Raw genomic sequence first — 13,167 nt, forward strand, 5'->3', positions numbered from 1 at the left:
TAGCTCCAGAATGTGCTATTCTAAAAACTATCCTGAAAACATTCTATGAACACCTCATCTAGGCTACCTTTGCCCATCTGATTTTTCCAGTCTATGTAGATTAAAATCTCTCATGATTATCGCCATACCTTTCCGACAAACTCCCATTATTTCTTCTTTTATATGCCATCCAACCATGTAGTTCCTTTTAGGGTGCCTGTACACCACTCCCACAAGTGACTTCTTCCCTTTATCACTTCTCATCTCTAACCAATCTGCTTCTATATCCTGGTTTCCTAAATTTAGGTCATTCCTCTCTATTATGCTAATACCATCATTAATTAACAGAGCCACTCCTCCACCTTTTCCTAGCATCCTGTCCTTCCAAAATGTCATGTATCTTTCAATATTCAGGTCCTAACCTATGTAACCCTGCAACCATGCTCTGTAATGGCTACACCCTGCAACCATGCTCTGTAATGGCTATCAGATCGTACTTATTTTATTTGCACTATCAGTTCATCTGCTTTATTTCAAATGCTACATGCAGATACAGAACCGTTAGTTTTGTCCTTTTATTATTTTTGTAACCTCTAGCCTTATCTACCAATTTACTCTTAGATTTGCACACTCTATCCCTTCCTGTCAAGATCTATTCATCATTTCCCATATTAGTACTTTTCTCTCTTGCCTTGTCTCTACTCTTTGATTTACCCCATCTTCCCAAATTTGATCCCTTTCCCCCACTAATTAGTTTCAAACCCTTTCTACTTCACAAGTTACATGGCTCGCTAGAACACCAGTCCCAGCACAGTTCAGATGTAGATTGCTCCAATGGTACAGCCCCACTTTCCCCAGTACTGGAGCTACTGAGCAGATGTCTTAAACCCTGGCACCAGGCAGGCAGCATAGCCATCTGGACTCTCACTCTTTGCTGCAGAGAACAGTGTCAATCCTCCTCACTATACTGTCCACTACTACCACTACATTCCTTCCCCCCCCACCCCCCCGCTCCACCCCAACTTGAATGGCTTCCTGTACCATGGTGCCGTGGCCAGGCAGCTCATTCACCTTGCAGGCCCCACTCTCATCCAAACAAGCTGAAAGAGCATCAAAGCTGTCAGGCAATTGCAATGGCTGAGGCTTTTGCACTCCTGCCTCTGGGTCCCCTTACCTGCCACACTCTCAGTCCCATAAACTGACCAAATCAAAAGACCCTATTCTAAGGGGTGTGGCCACCTCCTGGTGCATAGTGTCCAAGTAATTTTCCACCTACTTGGTGCATCACAATGTCGGCAGCTCGACCTCCAGCTCAAAGACTCTGAGCCAAAGCTCCTCGAGCCACAAACACTTCGTGCAGACGTGTTTGCCCTGGATCACAATGGCATCCACATGCTGCAGCCATGACACATCACCTGTCCTGCCATCCTTAATGTGTTTTTATTAACTACTTGATTATTTTATTCAATTAATAATTTTCCTTTTTTATATGTTTTATTAATCTTACCACCAGTTTGTATACTATTGTAAGCCTTAGGAATAGACACACAGGTAATAAAAATGGAACAAGCAAATGCTATCCAGACACACAGAACAATTAAACTAGAGAACAGAACTGCTAGGAATTAAGAAGGCATGTTGTTACAAATATAAGACTTTTTTAGGTGGTTATATTTTAAACTGATTCTCTTAATTTAAGATAAAACAGAATGTCCTGGAATGGAGGATGGTGATCAACTGAACTCTGCCTGGAGTTAGGCCCATGAGATTTGGTTGTCATGAGAACAGAGGCCGAATCCCATAGAAACTCGATCCAGTTTTCACACTTGACACAAAAGAGGGGCAACTGGTCTTTCTAGGTACAGACTCTCAGACTTGGAGACAGAGACAGAGAGGGAGACCAAAAACACCTGTGACTGCCAAGCAGAGGGAAAGACTATTTTTGTCTCAACCACCAAGCAGAATGCTGGTGAGAATGGATTCTCTGTGTGAAGAGTTGAGACTTTTGGAGATTTAAAGACCAAGGACTCACAAGAGAGTACCTTGCTGCGAAAATCAGTTCGATGATGCTCAGGAGATTGAGTGAAGGGACTTTCAAAGGTTGCTGGAAGTCTTACCCTGGTATGAAATAGATAACAGGGCCTGTTGAAAAGCTGGGAGGGGTTTGGAACTTTATCTACTTTATCTGCTGAAAAAGTGTGGTATAATATATAAACGTGACATTGGGTTTTTGGTTATGTTAATTAGTTCACGGGAAAATACCTTTTCTGTAATTTATGCTTTAATTGCCTAAGTAATTATTAGTCAACCCTGATTTTAGTTTGTTTGTTACAGTAAGTCTTAAAACGTGGAATCTTGTTGGTTGCTGGGAAATTATTTATCTTTAAATATCTTTACAAGTTGTCAGTCTCCAAGGAGATCACAATATGTAGGATGAAAGAATGACAGCCATATTTAATTAAAAAATTACGACATCAGTATTGTCCCATGGTAGATGGGAGAATGTGGATACATTTCAGGGAGATATGGAATAGCAGTCAGAGGAGCTGTAAAAAAGGAATGGGCTCAAAAGGAAGATGGTTGTGGAAGGCCAGTCATCTCAGTTCCAGGACATCACTGCAGGAGTTCCTCAGGGTAGTGTCCTAGGCCCAAACATCTTCAGCTGCTTCATCAATGACCTACCTTCCATTATAAGGTCAGAAGTGGGGATGTCCGCTGATGATTGCACAATGATCAGCACCATTCACGATTTCTCAGATACTATAGCAGTCGATGTCCAAATGCAGGATGACCTGGATAATATCCAGGCTTGCGCTGACAAGCGGCAGGTAACATTTGCACCACGCAAGTGACTGGTGATGACCATCTCCAACAAGAAAGAATCTTACCATCGCCTCTTGACAGTCGATAGCATTATCATAGCTGAATGCTCCACCCTCCCCCCACCCCCTCCCCTCCCTATCAACACCCTGGGGGTTACCACTGACCAGAAACTGAACTGGACTAGCCTTATAAATACTGTTGCTACAAAAGCAGGTCAGAAGCTAGGAATCCTGCAGTGAGTAATTCACCTCCTGACTTCCCAAAGCCTGTCCACCATCTACAAGGCCCAAGTCAGGAGTTTGATGGAATATCTCCACTTGCCTGGATAAGTGCATCTCCAGCAACACAAGAAGCTTGACACCATCCAGGACAAAGCAGCCCATTTGATTGGCACCCTCATCCACAAACATTCACTCCCTCCACCACTGATGCATAGTGGCAGCAGTGTGTACCATCTACAAGATGCACTGCAGAAATTCACCAAGGCTCCTTACACAGCACCTTCCAAACCCATGACCACTACTATGTAGAAGGAGTAGAGCAGAGATACATGAGAACACCACCACCTGGAAGTTCCCCTCCAAACCACTTACCATCCTGACTTGGAAATAAATTGATGTTTCTTCAATGTCGCTGGGTCAAAATCTTGCAACTCCCTAAGATACTGTGGGTATACCAACAGCACATGAACTGCAGTGGTTAAAGGCAGTAGCTCACCTCCACCTTCTCAAGGGCACTTAGGAATGGGCAATCAATGCTGGCCTAGCCAGCATCGTGCACAATCCATGAATGAATACAAAAAAAAAATCAGCCAAACTCGAAGTGCATAGGTCACCAGGGCATGATAACATCTACATTAGACCATTAAAAGAATTCAGAGAGAAGATAGAATCCTCCTTAAGCACTCAATGTGCCATCAGATTCCACAATAGACAATCTTTTGACAAAGAATGGATAGAAGGATAACTCATTAACAATACACCACCTAATTGGTCTGATGTCATTTTTGTGAGAAAACTCTTAGGATTCATAATTTGAGATAAAATTAACATTCAGAAACGCTTGGGTTAATCAAGGTTGGCCTCACATATGTGTGTCCTGTTAAAAGTTAGTCGTGATTGACAGATGTAAAACTGCATATCATAATCCCCAGTTGTCTCATCCTTTAGACATTCTATTAGGTAAAAAACTACTATAAACACTAAATTAACAATCTAAAACCAAAAGGTATTAAATTTCACAAATGATTTACTTAAAACATTAATTTAAAATTAACTTTTCACCAATTTAAATTATCTTTTCCAACTGATCTGCATACCTTAAAATAACATTCGGGTTCATCTGATCGACAGCATGTAATATTTATATATGTCAAGAGCAACTCCCATCCAACCCAACTTTCTTCCTTTTTAACTGTAGAGCTTAGTTGATAGCACTCATACCTTAAGAGGCAAAAGTTTGTAGGTTCAAGCTGTGCTGTTTCAGGACTGTAATGTATAATATTTGCTAACATTCAATTGGATCTGTACTCAGGATCTGTTCCACTGTTGATTAAACTGAGGTCCTATCTGTCATTTCTGGTGATTCACCAAGTCGGGCAATGTTACACAAGTGAAAATAGGCAGTCTGATTGATGGTGCCTCAACTGAAGCTACGTAAACCAAAATAATTGATCGTTCATTTTATAACTATTGCTGGAGCTTATTGCCACATTTGTTTACAAACTCAGTATTTCAAAGTACTCTATGTACGTGAAGTGCTTTCAGGCATTTCAGATAATAGATCTTTGTCTCATCCTGTTTCATAGTTTATCCACATCATAATTCAGATCATCTTTGTGGCTTGTCTCTGCAGTCATGCCTCTTACGCTTGTCAGTTTTGAAGAACAATAATCAGACTGCATACAATATTCCCAGTGCGAATCGCCTTAGCCTAATCTCTAGATTTATACTGTGTTGCTCTTGCTATGCATCCCTGCATTCTATTCTTTTTAATTACTTCTCCAGAAATGAGAAGTTACAAGTCTGTCATTATCCTCAGGTTTCACCAATTCTCCATGCTACAATTCCCTTTGCTTTCCCATGTTACACATTTTTTAATCCAATATTTAATACTCTACGTTTATCAGTATAAAATTCAACTTGCCATTTATCTATCCATTGGCAAAATCACCTGAACCTTTCTACAAATTATTAATTGCATCCTCCTTGCTTACTGCTCTCCCTATATTATGATTATCTGCAAATTTAGCTGGCTTACAATTGTTTTGCATCCAAGCCCTAATCATATTTCACAGCATGATGCAATATTTTCTCTCATATTGACCTTAAGTTGTCCAGACAGATTTCTTTGAGCAAAAAATGTACAGATCTCAGCTAATTTTTGGAACAACTGTGACCAAGTGGAGTACACTTACACTGCTATTTCACACACACTGTTGGTGCAGAGTTCTATTATCACTGCTTCATGGTACTACTGTTTTGTCTGCAGTGCAAGAGTTTGTTAACTGCAGCCTGAAACTGCCATTAACAGCAGCCCAAGCACATGACTTCACACAGGAAGCGAGTAAAGAGAGGAAGAGAGTAAAGAACTTCTGAAATACAAACAAGGAGCTGCTTGGTATCAAACTAGAATTTACAACTTGATTTTATGAACACTTTCCTCTTCTTCAGCCAGTCCATGGTGTGACTTTTAAAAGGTGCTAAGAACAGTTGCGGAAAATTATACTCTAGTTGACTTCACATTCATGAATCAGATTGTCCAGGTCTCAGCGTTGCATTTGAGAGTAGATACACATTCTCTGGAAACCATTTCAAGTCAGCAAAACCTGTTGCCTTTCCTCGCAAACCACCTTCTCCCTACACAGTCAGCAAAACACAACCAATTAGTTTCAAATTCTCACAATAGAAATCACTGGGGGTGGGGGAGGGGGGGGAGCGGGAAACAAAGAAGAGAAAAAAAGCCATGAGGTAAAGAATAAAACAGGCGTTACGATCCCTGTACAGACTGACAGCTTTTAAAAAGAGATTTGAATTCCCAGTGATTGACTCAAAGGATCATAACAAGATTATGTTTTAAGGCTTAGGCAACTCATACACTGAACTACTGAAAGCATATCATACCCCTTTTACTTCCAAACATGACCAAAAACCCCACACAACATTTACAGGTTGCACCGCACTCTCCGCAGAATTATAGTCTTTACAGGAATCAATCTGAAGTTGCTCCCAGCTTCCAAAGGACTCATTTTTCCCCATTTCATCGAGTTGTAATGTCCAGTCTCAGTTGAAAGTTGTTTCACTCAGTCTTTAGAGAACTCTGGAACTGACTTCCAGTAGTAAGACCCACTCCAGCGACTCCAAACCACACCAGGGTGAGTCTTCTGGTGTCCTTAAATCTCAACAAGTCATGTCTCTTTAAGCAGGTAACAAGCTCCCACCAGCATCCTGTCTTGTGGCTAACAGAAAATAGCTTTTTCTTCTGCTATTCACAGCAGCTGCTGTTTTCCTGTCTCGCTCTCTCTGTCCAGGGTCTCCGAGTTTGTAAGTCTGGCAGCAGTAAAGCCAGTTGCCTTTTCCTTTGTCCCCAGGTGTTTAAAAATGGGTACCACACTTTCAACAGGACTTGACCTGAGACCCTGTTCCTATGGCAACCAGGTCACATGGACTTAATGCTGGGCAGAACTAGGAGATCACAAGCTTCTCTCCTCTACTCCATTTTACCTTGAATTAAAGGAGACAGTTTAAAATATAACCATCTTATAAAAACGCACATATGTAGCAAAAGACAGCAAAATAAGGGAGGGGTTGTGAGGCAGCGAGGCAAGAGATGAGGCAAAGTGGGAGGGACACATACAGAGAGAACCTTATGTATACCATATCAAACAGCTAGCCATGAACACAAAGGACTGATCCAAAAACCAAAGTCAGATAATATACAAATCTAATTTTTAGGTATAACTATTAAGTATTAATCTATAATTTTGAATCTCAAGCTGGATTGTGGATGGATTCTTTGCCCACATTTCGTTCTCAATTTTTTTTGTAGCCTCACTGGAGAAAGAATATGCTTTTGTATGTACTTGCAACCATTCAGCAATTCAGCTCTTACATGCAATCTCAATGTCTACTTATGTCCCTGTACACAGTGCATCCTCTCTTAACTAATATTTTTGAATTATAAGCTATACATCTACTTGCAACATTATCCTTCTTTATTTTCAATCCCACCTTAACTTCAAACGTTTTAGTTCCCAAATAACTGAATCTCTGAAGCATACATTAACTTATATATGATAGAAAATGAGATGCTGAATTTCAAATTAATAAAGAGGGCAGATAATTGGATAGGGATCTTTAATCTCTGTGGTGCAAATGTTAGCTAAGCTCTTTTGCCAATTGCTGTAATTATATCAGCTAACATTTCTTCCTCGTCAGTCATGCTGCTATTTTTTTGTTGCAATTTTTCACTCCAAGATTTTTTTATTCTTTCATGGGATATAGGCACCACTGGCAAGGCCAGCATCTGTTGTCTGTCCCTAGTTGCCCTAGAACTGAGTGACTCGCTATACCATTTCAGTTAAGAGTCAACCACATTACTGTCAGTCTGGGGTCACATGTAGGCCAGACCAGGTAAGTATGCCAGATTTCCTTCCCTAAAAGGACATTAGTGAATCAGGTGGATTTTTACAACAATCATGGTCAACATTACTGAGATTGCTTTTATATCCCAGATTTAATAATTGAATTTAAATTCCACCAGCTCCCATGGTGTGATTTGAACCTATATCCCCATTAGCCTGGACCTTTGAGTTATTAGTCCAGTGACATTACCGTTACATGACCATCTCTTAATTATGAAATATTTATTCTATAGATAATCTGAAGTTTGACAGACACTGAAAATTTTTATTGATGGATATAAGATCAACAGTACAAAATTGCACAGATAAGGTTTTTTTGACTGCCAGCCTCTTTCCCAAATTACCTTTCCTTATCAATCCATCTGTCTACAACTATATTCAACAGAAGAAATCTATCCTTGCACTTCTATGTTCTTCTTTTCCTCAATGTGACTTTCTCACAAGATCACATAATAATTGCAACAAGGAAGGAAATTCAGCCAATCTTAGTTCATCCATCCATAATGAGTCGGAAGTCCCTCTGTTGTAGCACCAAAAATTTACATTTATATAGCATTTGTATGAGTCTAAAGGAAATAAAAGCATGAAAGACATTCCAACAGCAGATGATCTGAGGCAGAGGTGAAGTTAGGGCAACGTTACGGAGGTAGATCGTCTTGTTAATTGAGAGGATATGGGGTCAGAAGCACATTAGGGGTGATCACCCATTTTGCATTCATTGCCTTCTGAAGAAATTCTTCCTTACTACTATGTCAATGAGAGAAATCATCATTTCCTTTTTTCCCATATTTGGTAATAGATAACAGAGTACAAATGAGAATTTTTCTTGTACACCCTGTTATGATACTGGTGATGTGTTTAGCTACCAGTTCTTTGAAGTTTCAGGCCTATTTATGAAAATTTTAAATAACTTAGTTGTTAGATAACTTGACTGATGGGCTTTACAGTGATCGACCTTTATGACTAGCCTATTCTTTCACAAGCATTTAGTCTACAGTATTTTGAAAGTTTAACATACTGTCACATGACCATCCATATCCTTGATATTTAAATGATGATTAGTTGAACCTCTATACATTATCATAGAATCAATAGCGTAAAGGAGATAATTCAACCCATTATGCCATTGCCAGTTCTTTGAAAGAGTATCCAATTGATTGCAGTCTCCTGTTCTTTCCCCAAACCCCAGCAATATTTCCCCTTCAAGTGTTTATCTAATTTCTTTTGAAAATTACCATTGAACCTACTTCACTGCCCTTTCAGGCAGTATATTCCAGATCTTCATGTCTCAATCCATAAAAATAACTCTCACCTCCCCTGTGGTTCTTTTGTCAATTATCTTAAATCAGTGTCCTCTGGTTGCCAACTCTCCAGCCAATGGAAACAGTTTCTCCCTATTTATGTTATCAAAATTCATCAATTTTGTACACCTCTGTTAAATTCTAGCCTGTCGACACAACTGAAGACCCTCACCATGGGACCATTGTAATAAATCTCCTTTCAAGGCGTTGACAACTTTCCTAAAATGTGGTACCCAGGTTAGACACCAATGTTCTACTCAACTAAGGCATGGACACAAAAAAACAAATCCAAAATGTGCTTGTAGAAAATTTTAACATTCAACTTACATTTTTTCAATGTCAAGTTACTGCAACTCAATGCTAAATTCAGGAAATCTGCTTTTGGATCAACATATTACATAATATTCCTGTCCAACTCATGCCACAAAAATACACAGGCTACCCAATGAAATACAAATGAACTGAACAAAGAAGTCCCACCAATGAAGTCACAATGATAATATTTTAAGCCACTTTCATCCATCAAAAAACAGATTATCGGACCATTAATCTCAGTTGCTGATTGAGAGATCCTGGCATGCACAATTTGGCTGCCGCTTTGCTTATGAAACAATAACAGCCATACTTCAAAAGTAATTCAGTGGCCCTCGCCATGAAACTTCAATACTATCATAAAAACGTAAAAAGCTATGTTAATGAGAGTTTTTTTCCTTTACTTCAGCATCAACAAGCCTTCATCATGAATTATATTATTAGCAAATGCTTGAGAACCTGGTACCTTTTAGCCTTAAAAGATGACTGAGGTGACTGTGCGGAAGTTCACAAGATACTTAATAGCATATATGACATTAATCTGCATTTAAGGTGCACCAGGATAAAAGAATACAGAGACAGATTAAAATTAGCAAAGGTGACGTTTAGGAAATATCATGAACAACATTCTTTATGCAAATAGTGATTATCTCTTGTAATGATCCTCCAGGTTTAATAAGAGGTACAAAAATCCTAAATCACGCAGTAGAGTCAGTAAGGTAATATGTAGTTTTTATACAGGGTGGACAAGCCAAGATGGGCCAAATCTATCTTGTGAACACCCATATTAGATTCAATTGAATATATATTTGTACAAGTTTTATTCATCATCCATGTGACAAAATTAGTCATTTTTGCATTTACAGCTTTATTTGATTCTTATAGTTGAGGCCAGTAACAGCGAGTTCTTTCTGCAAGTTGTAAAGAATTGTCCATTCATCTGGTTAATTTCTACACCTTCCAACAAAGGTATAGAAATTAACCAGGCTAACGTACAGCTTACATCTGATTTGGTCTGTATGGTTGTTTGCAGACATAATATTTGGCAAGGAATAATCTTACAGGTTATTAAAATTATTTTATACAGATCAATAAATCAAGCCATTTCAGTCAACTCTATATCCTATATTATTGGCAGCCTGTCCATCTAATGTGTTTGAGAGAAAAACAATCTTAATCTCTTTTGGTTCAACAGGTCATCAAAGGATTTTGAATGATGTATTTTATCCTAGGTCAGCAGTCAGTCCCCGAGATACTGAGGTAGGCAGGAACTCTGAAGACATTTTGCTAATTAAATGAGCAACTGTTTAAGGATCAATTTTTATTTGCAGATTTGCCCAGAAGCAGCATCTTTGTTGTACTGAATTGAATACTACCATTAATATACTGCTGATACTACATAACTTCCAGTTATCTATTTAATGTATTTGTCCAATATAAAATAACAGAAATGCTGGAAACACTCTGAAGAAAGAAATGAGTGAATGCTTCTTGGTGATGACCTTTCATTAGAACTGGAATTTGAGATTTAACAGTTTAAAAGCAAGTACAAAGTGACAAAAAGTATGAGCAGGTTGTAGTGCGTGGAGGGAGGAACAACAACAACAAGGTTGCCTATCATAGGTGGAAGACAGGAGCAATTAAATAACAAGAGGGATTATGATGCAAGACAAAAGGGCAGAACCATTCCTTGTAACTGCTATCCAAGAAAATGGCAGATTTGGTTATGACCTAACGTTGTTGAACTCAGTATTGAAACCAGAAGGTTGTAAAAAGTGCCTAATCGAAAGTTGAGGTGCTACTCCTTGAGCTTACATTAAGCTTTACTGAAACAGGGTGGGAGAGCCAGAAGAGAGAAATCAGAGTTTTTGAATGAATGGAGAATTAAAAATAGCAAGCGACTGGAAGCTCGTGATCACATTTACATCCTGAACAGAGATGTTCACCCAATCTACATTTGTTCTCTTCTTTGTATAGGAAACTGTATCATGAGCAACAACTTTAATATTATAAACTGAAAGTTGTACAAGTCAATTGCTGCTTCTCCTGGAAGGAGTATTTGAGCCCTGGACCGTGGGTACAGTGAAGGGGAAAAGGCAGGTATGCACCTTTTGCGCTTCCAAAACTTTTCTTTTTTTTTTAACACAGTGCAGGAGGAGGCCATTCGGCCCATTGAGTCTGCACTGACTCTCAAAGCACATTCTACCTAGTCCCATTCCCCTACCTTATCCCCATAACCTTAAACATTCTTTCTTTTCAGATAGCCATCCAATTCCCTCGATCAAGCTTGCCTCCACCACCCTCTCAGGAAGTTCGTTCCAGACTCCAACCACCCTCTGGGTGAAAAAACTTTTCCTCACATCACATTTACTCCTTTTGCCAATTATTTTGAATCTGTGCCCTCTAGTTCTTGATGTTCCCTTGAGTGGGAACTGTTTCTCATTGTTTACCCTGTCCATATCCCTCAGGATCTTGAATACCTCTAACAGGTCTCCTCTCAGCCTTCTTTTCTCCAAGGAAAACAGTCCCAACCTCTCCAATCTATCCTCATAGCTATAGTACTTTATCCCTGGAATCATTCTTGTGAATCTCCTCTGTACTCTCTCCAATGCCTTCACATCCTTCCTCAAGTATGGTGCCCAGAACTGGACACAGCACTCCAGATGAGGCTTAACTAGTGTCTCATACAAGTTTAACGTGACCTCCTTACTTTTGTTCTCAATGCCCCTATTAATAAAGCCTAAGATACCACATGCTTTATTAACTGCTCTCTCGACATGCCCTGCCATCTTCAATGACTTATATACATATACACCAAGGTTCCTCTGTTCCTGCACCTCCTTTAGAGTTTCTTTCTTTTTATTTTATACTGTCTCTCCATATTCTCCCTGCCAAAATGAATCACCTCTCAATTCTCTGCATTGAACCTCATTTGCCACTTGTCTGCCCAATCCGCCAACATGTCTATGTCCTTTTGAAGTTCAAGACTATTCTCATCACAGTTGACAAGATTTACAATCTAAATCAATCTATCATCTAAATCAGACATCCATGTGCCCTGGAATAGATAAAGCAAAGTGCATTGTAGTAGAAGAACATCTGGGTAATAGTGCACACAGTATAATTAGGTTTAAAAGTAGCTATGACAAAGGAGAAAGAAAAATTAATGTTGAAAACACAACGGGGAGAAAGTCAATTTCAGAAATTTGAGAAGGGATCTCGCACAGGTGGACTAGAGAAATCAATTGGTCAAGAAAACAGGAAATGAACAATAGCAGGCCTTCAAGCCAGAGATATTTTAAGTACAAACCAAGCATATTCCCAGAAAAAGGATGGGGCATCAAAAGCTACAGCTTCCTAGATGACAAAGAAAATAAAAAAAGGTTTTTGACAAACGTCAGGTATAGGCTACAGTAGAAAACTAGGCAGAAAGCAGTGCAGCAAAATTCAAAGAAAAGGATATAAGGATAAAATAACTATGAGAAAAGATTTGTGGTAACATAAAATGGACTCCAATAATCTTTTATAAACACAAAAAGAGTAGTTAGAGAAATGGTGGCACCAATTAGGGACAGAAGAGGGAACATAACAGGGCATGGCTGTCATGTTAAATGAGTACTTTGCATCTGCCTTCACATAAGAAGATTAATGTGAAAATAGAGAGGCAAGTAGAGATATTGATCAGGGTAAAAAAGACAGAAAGAAGTGCTAAATGGGTTAGCACACTCAAAGTTAACAAATCACCTGGTCCACAAGGGATGTATTCTAAGGCTGCTGAGGGAAGCTAGGAGGGAGATAGCAGCAGTTTTGACCACAATCTTCCAATTCTCCATGGATATAGGAATGGTGCCAGAGGACAAGAAGATTGTAAATGTTACACCCTTGTTCAAAAAAAAGGATAAACTTAGTAACTACAGACAATAAGTTCAAAACCAGCAGTAGGAAAACCACTAGAGATCATTGTCAAGGACAAAATTAATTCTCACTTGGAGAACCATGGGCTAAGGGACAATCAGCATGCGTTTGCTAAAAAGCAAACAGTGTCTGAATAACTTATTGAGAGTTCTATTATGGAGTAACAGAGAAGGTTAAATGAAGGTAGTGTTGTAG

General features: G+C 39.1%; 1 protein-coding gene across 4 annotated transcripts in view; it reads right to left on the reverse strand.

The window, feature by feature from the left end:
* Nucleotides 1-13,167, reverse strand: part of rapgef2b (Rap guanine nucleotide exchange factor 2b) — a 534,998-nt gene that overhangs the window by 481,717 nt on the left and 40,114 nt on the right. The gene's annotated exons all lie outside the window — the stretch shown is intronic.

Source organism: Cetorhinus maximus, chromosome 1 (assembly GCF_964194155.1).
Source record: "Cetorhinus maximus chromosome 1, sCetMax3.hap1.1, whole genome shotgun sequence".
In the NCBI taxonomy this organism is placed as follows: domain Eukaryota; kingdom Metazoa; phylum Chordata; class Chondrichthyes; order Lamniformes; family Cetorhinidae; genus Cetorhinus; species Cetorhinus maximus.